The sequence below is a fragment of the Patella vulgata genome, chromosome 2 (genome assembly GCF_932274485.2).
Source record: "Patella vulgata chromosome 2, xgPatVulg1.2, whole genome shotgun sequence".
Classification (NCBI taxonomy): Eukaryota; Metazoa; Mollusca; class Gastropoda; family Patellidae; genus Patella; species Patella vulgata.
Window position 1 is genome coordinate 23,010,850 of NC_065880.2, and position 7,599 is coordinate 23,018,448.

Genomic DNA, 7,599 nt, shown 5'->3' on the forward strand with positions numbered 1-7,599 from the left:
ACCTTCACAAAAATTAGAATATTTACTAAATTGTTTTCTTACCCTTTGTGGACTGATTGCATGATTGGTATTGATTGTCCAGTCTTGTGTTTCGTTAATTAGGAAATTGAAATGAAAAATAGAATCACGCAACCTCTGTTGTATAGTATTGTATGATGTCATAAATCCTTTATCTATGTTAACTGCATACAAAATAACAACTCAAAGGTTAAATAACTATACGTCCTAATCTATGAATTAAATAATTTAAAGGGAAGCCTCCACCAGTATGAAATCAATTGAAATGGGGGTTTATCGCCCTACTTTTCTGTTCCAGGAGAGTTTTGCATCGACAGTGGCGTTTTCATGTGGACGTATATTGTCGTCGCCCCTGTCCGTCCATCCGTCCACAATTGTTTCTGAGCACTCTACAGGTCACAATGTTTATCCTATTTTAATGAAACTTGAAATATAGGTTTATCACCCTTTCGATATTGTCATGTATTGGACCTTAACTTCATGGATTACGGCCCTTGATTGTACGAAAAATCATGTTTTTAGCTTGTGAACACTGTAGAGGTCACAATTTTTATCCGATTTGGCGATTTGGTTTAAACTTGAAATGTATGTTTATAACAAACAGATCTCGTTTCCTGTAACTTCCTGAATTATGGCCCCTGATTGTACGAAAAATCGCGTTTTTAGCTTGTGGGCCCCATAGAGGTCATAATTGTTATCCGATTTAAAAAAAAAACGTTACAATATATCACCGTTACACCCTAAGGTTGGTTGAGTTCGAATTTCGTAAAAATCGGAATGAAACTGGCGGATAAAATGGCCGCCGCTCGTTCGCATGTGTCAAAATATTGTGTATCAGGGTTGGGGACCCTTTGGAGGCCACAATTTTGATGAAACTTTATACCCCACCGATCTCGGTTCCTTTCGATATTCACGCATATCGAACCATAACTTCCTGAATTATGGCCCCTGATTGTACGAAAAATCACGTCTTTAGCTTGTGTACCCCATAGAGGCCATAATTTTTATCCGATTTATAAAACCGTTTGAATAGATCACCGTTACACCCTAAGGCTGGTTTAGTTCGAATTTCATGAAATTCAGACCAAAACTGACAGACAAAATGGCCGCCCCTCGTACGCAAATAGTGTAAACATCTGGTATATCAAAGTTGTGGACCCTCTAGAGGCCACAAATTTGATCCGATTTTGATGAAACTTGAAATACAAGTTTATAACACCAAGATCTCGGTTCTTATCAATATTCACGCATATCGGATCGTAACTTCCTGAATTATGGCCTCTGATTGTACGCAAAATCGAGTTTTTAGCGTGTGGTCCCTCGAGAAGTCACAATTATTATTCGATTTAAAAAAAATGTTCGAATATATCACCATTTTACACACTATGATCTTGGATCCTTTTGATATTCGTGGATACCTGAACTTAACTTCCTAGACTATGGCCCCTGATTGTTCGAAAAATGGGATTTTTAGCTTGCGGATTTTCTGTGTTCACAAATTTTTTTGTCCGATTTTAAAAAACGAATATTTCACCATTCCACCATAATGAAGGTTGAATTCGAATTTCGGGAAAATCGAAATGAAACTGCCCAACAAAATGTCCGCTCTTTGTACGAAAATTGTGTAAAAGTATGCAATACGAAGTATGTCGACCCTCTAGAGGTCACAATTTTTATCCGAATCTGATGAAACTTAAAACATATCTTTATGTTCCAAAGATCTCAGTCCCTTTTGATATTTGCGCATTTCAGACCATAACTGTACAAAAAATCACGTTTGTTTTTAGCTTGTTCTCTATTCATCTCTTGCAAAATGTGGGCGTATCCTGCCTGGTAGCCGCTGGTTCATTTTTACTTTCAAGGGCCCTGTTCATGGGACCTCGGTACTTCGTACCATCCTGATTTGGTTTTAGACATAACCTTATTTGGTGGTACATTGTAGGGAGGGGGGGTGTGCGTTGTATCATAAGGTATGTCATCGCATTGAGTCAACTGATGTGGATTCGATTCCCCGGATGTACGTGACCAGGAGTAGGGTTGTCTGTCCAACCTCGTGGGTTTTCTCCGTGTCCTCGGGTTCCTCCCACTGCTAAAAATCCCTACGCGCAAGCGAATTATTGAAATAAAATTAAACCATACGTTAGTCCCGAAATGACCTGGTTTGTGTTGAATGGACCTTAAACTCCATTTCTATCTCTCTCACTACATTGTAGATGTAATTATTCATTCCAGCAGAATTGGAAGTAATCTTCTGAAATATAGATTTAATACGTCACTGTATGGCATTTGCCGTGTTGGTTATACAGTTGTTTAGTGTCAATTAAACTTCAACCCTAACATATTCCATTTTACGGCGTGCTCGTTCAAATTCGGTGTAATTGCAAATAACCTTACTCAAGTAAAATCTAAATGGTACACCAGCAAGGAAACGGATTATGAATATCGATTCCTGCTATAGAATGCGTGCATCATTAGTGCAATGGATAACAGATAATACAGAAACCTTTACAACAAGTAACTGTTTACGGACTCTATGGCCTCAATCCCGTTCTTCAATTGTGTCCACCAAAACAGATATGCCACAGCATCCTTTTGGCATGGGGTAAAGTGTTAGTATCTAAGTTATTGAGACAATGTTATACGCCATCTAAAACTTAAAAGTTTATTCATTTCATCATCGTAACATAGAATTAAACCAGTATCTGCATATTTGACACTACAGTGTCCTAACTGGCATGTCACTTGTCGCGGGCTATGACACTACGGTATCACCTTTGTAGCTGTATGACACAATCCTGTGTTTGTGGGACCAATTCTTGTCACACGATGGGACAACAGTACTTCACATTGTGGTGATAAAATCAAAAATACGACAACAACAAAACTAAGTTTGTAGAATAATGATTTCTACAACAAAATACAACAATGTTATAGGTATTTAATCGTTAAACAAATTTTTAACCCCGAGAAGTCTAGCCTGGATATGTCTTCCAATCGTCTACCAGTGGAACGTGCTGGTCCCGATGAAGCCGGGTATCCTGCATACAAGGGTGATAAACGGCAACCCTTTTTTTACCATTCGATACATTTATGACCCCTATCATAAGGATATAAAGGCCCACTTTCGAGAATATGAGTACCATATGTGACCACTAAGCGCTCATAATAACACCATTGGTCTATTCAATTGCACTGTACATGTACAATATGTATACACATAATAATATACATAAATAATAGAAGTAAATGAAGTAAACACATAATTCGAATAATTTACAGACTCGGGGGTTTCCAATGAAGGGTACTATTTTATCAGTTTTGTTTTTGGAATATACGAATCCTGGGCGGTCGATGAGAGAAAATGTAGTTGTTTGAGGGCGTCAGATGACCTAGAGAATTTGGATTGTCCTTGGATCATTTTAGCGGTCTTTCTTTCCTTTTTCTCTTTGCGTGACGATTTTTGTTGACCTTTTGGTGTAGAATCGAAGAACTGGGTTTATACATACATTTTCTGCCAGGTTTTGATTATTCGTGGTTTTGAGACTGGAGGATAAGAGAGTTAAAATGTTGGTTGCGTTTAATTGTAGGGAGGGGTGAGGACAGTAACATGGTGAACCTCATACATGCTTTTGAGCCAGACTTTGCCACATGTTGCTCCATCTGTGGGAGAACGTCAGAGCCGGTGAAAAGGACGAGACTCAACATTAGACTCAGTGGGGAAATGAATGGTGTGCTGTGTCCATTTAAAGCTTTCGTGTGTAGTGTGGTCCTGTTTTTTGGGATCTTTGGCCTGTATGTCTTCATGCCGGTCATAAATGTACCATATGTTAAAAACAGTTGCCGTTTACCTCATTCTAGGACGATTTATTTCGTTATAAATATTTCATTCTAGTCCGTAATAATATTCAATCGGGCGAACTGTTGCCATCCATTGGTATAACAGTCTAAAAATTGCGGTACTGTTCCAATGATGTGCAAATCATACAACCATTGGACGAAAGATGAAAGGGAGAGAGCGCACAAATGCTACAAATGTATTTCAATAATTCGCTTGCGCGTGGGTTTTTTATCACTGCTCCAGGTATACGGATTTTTTTTTGATTTTTTTTTTGGGGGGGGGAGGGGTCGTCTACTGCTTGCGCTTTAGGTCATAAGGCTTGCGAAGGGAGCCAGTCATTAACGAGATCCGTCTTACGATTAAGTATTTTTCCTCTTCTATTTCCTTATTTAAAGACGCAATCGTATCTTTTTGAGCTAGTCTGAATAACATTTAATAGGCTCAATCCAAAGGCGTTGCATCTGGATATAAGTAGTAGTGGATTTATCCCCCTTGATTTTATACACCGGTTGTGTTAAAACACGTGTCGAGATTACCGAAATGAAATGAAATGGGGTTTAACGGCCTACTGTTCAGCTGCTACTGACGGGCACACACCATGCAGTGTGCTATGGGGGACACTGCCCGGACAGCGATTTTGCGATCTAGGGTTCTTTTACGTGCATGCCAATATGTACACGGGGCCTCAGTCTCTCGTCGTAACCGATTGACTAAACGTTGACCTTTGCTCCCTCCCCCTTCCACACACACATACACACACACACACTGAAAAGGGGGGGGACATCGGAAAATGAACTTTCTCGGGTAATGTAGGTGTAGAACACGTCTTACCCACTGAGTCATCGTGGCTTCCGTAAAGATTAACATTAAATAACATAATATGAAAAGGTAGCATTACACTCTATATTATCTATCTATCTATACTAATATTTGTGACTCGTTTGTCTGTCTGTTTGTCTGTCTGTCTGTCTGTTCGGGGTTGGCGGCTACACTAGGTCTGCCCCGAGTCTGAAATTTGGGGTATAGGGGTACCTCGGACTGGGGAGTAACATAGGCCAGGTGGCGTTAGTCTACCACTTCCGGTTTCGGAGTTATGACCCCCGAGCGAAGCCGGGTATCCTGCTAGTTGTTAATATTCTCGTGTCTTATATTATCAAGCCCATCATAACAACACGTCATCCGTTTGTTGGATGGTATAGTACTTCAATGATCTTTGATCATGACTTCCCACTCACATACATTTTGCGGTGGATGCGGTTACTGTACAAATTGACAATCGAGCCTTTGTTGATCATCGTAACAACGGTATTAATGACAATCGAGGCTAGCCTATAATTATGTCACCTATTCCTTGGCTCAGAGTGAAGTAATTTGACTGATATTGTCAACACATCCTCTTTTCATTTTTAACTATTACAGAGAGAACTGTCAACTCCCTATATAATCTTACATAAAGGTGCTTTAAGTCTTCTATCATTCAAGGTAGGAATCTTTAAACTATGAACTGACAATAATCCCACCACCACCACCCAACACCTTTCATGGATCCAATTCACGTTTTCGTCGTTGTGAAAACTGTAATTCAAATAGAGAGAATTGAATAGATTTAATTAAATCTATCTTTTTTACTCAGATCATTCCCTGCATAGTAAGCTAACTGGATTAGGATTAATAAAGAATATTTTACTCGATTGTCCCATTCACGTCCAGACAATGACAAGTCATTAATGCTATGCACTACATTGTTTCATAATTAATGCGAATTAACGGGAAACGAATCGTCGTATTAGTGGCTTTATAAACACTGGTCCTCTATTAATCTGCCTGTAATCAACCATGTGGAACCATTCAGATATACGTGAATACTGCAGATAACGCCGTTAAATTGCCTAGGGGATGTCTCAAAACTACTACTGTGGTGAGATTGAAAGGCGTGTTTATAGTCTACGTTGATTACTTAGTTCACCAAAAATAGAAAACTCAATTAATAACTGGTTCTTTGAAAGCTATTTTATTCATTATCGCTCAGTGGACGAAAAGATCGTAAGAGATATTAATATTTTACAGTTCTTTATTTTACATCCGTCGTTAATGCTATACTGAAAAAAAAATACACTCCTTTGTCTTTAATTTCAATACTAAATTAGGAAATGACGGAGTATTTAATATTCAGATTATAAATTCTGTTGTTTATAGCTCCTTAAATGCATACTAACTATACTAGCTGTGTAGAATTCACAAAATTTCGAATAGGAGTATGTGACAGCGCATCTGTCTCGGCAATGCCTGCCCCCCCCCCCCCCCCAACACACACACAGACACAGAGACTCTCCAACAGACTATCTCCTAGTTTGACTCTCGTGGTTTTTGTAACTGATCTCCTAGTTAACGCTCTTGTTTTAACTGGTCTTCTAGTTTAGCTCTCGTGGCTTTTTACTGTACTAGTTTAATTTTCGTGTTTATTTTAGTTTATTTTATTGGTCTCCTAGTTTAGCTCTCGAGGTCATTTTTTACTTATCTAAATGTTTTTACCGATCTTCTAGTTAAGCTCGGGTGTTTTTCTGTGTAACATAAAGCACGAGACTGAGGTTATGATTGGGAAAGAAAGACTGTCGAGGTTTTTTTTCTTTAGTCTTTTTTCCCTTAGCATAACCGAAGTCGAGGACTTTATCTTGCTTGTAAACCATCTATGTTTACATGTACGTAAAATGAGAATATCCCAGAATTCCAATAAGAAAAACCTTTTATCATGTTTCTTATTGAAAAAACCTACCTTAGAAGAATAACTTGCTACAGGTTTAAAGAAAAACTTTTAGAAAAATAACCCCAAATTCCCCTGTATATATCCAAAGCCGCCCCGACTTTCAGACCGCAAGTTATTCAGGGCACAGAATAAACCCCAACGATCAAAGAGATTTACCGTTATAGGTTTAGAAAACAGGTTAGCTACCGAGTGTTTTTACTGGTCTCCTAGTTCAGCTCCCGTGGGTTTTTTTTTACTGATCTCATAGATTTGTTCTCGTGGCTCTTTCACTGGTCTACCGGTTTAGCTCTCTTGGTTGCACTTCTTGTCTGTATTAGACTATAATAGTTGTATCCTACTCAAACGGGTATTGGTTAGACTTTTCATATAGTCCACTTCAATCCAAGAAGTATTTTCAGAGAAATTGCTAGTTGAAATCTCGAGACAACTGTATCCAGATGCATATGGGCCCAGTTGATTCTAAAAGTCTGATTCCTTGTGTAGTCTACTCCTAAGCTGAAGTAGGAACCTGGTCCAGGAATGATTACTAATTAAAACAACAACTATTCCACTGTAAGTTATAAGTGTAGCTGTGATTAATGGGCTTATAATGCTCGTAGCGATTGCTTCGGGAATACAATTCTTATCCTTTGTATTATTTTATCCTGTGATGGTAAATACCAATGTCTTGACTTGAATCTTTACTTTCTAGTTCAGAAAATGTGACTCAACTCTTATTAGTGACGTATGTGGGAATTGCGAAAGGGGACAAATGAACAATGAACTCTATTTTATGTATGTGGAAATTGCGAAAGGGGCGTAAAATCCGAAAGTTGTTAATGCATACATCAGGGGACACTTTTGCGAGTTGAACGTGAACAATAAACTCTATAACGTCAGGTTTGTTTAATATCCCCACTCCATCCCTTAAATACCCCATTTTATTTTATTTTAATAAAAGCTAATGGCAAAAATAAAGAGCTCTCAAACGTTTTATTCT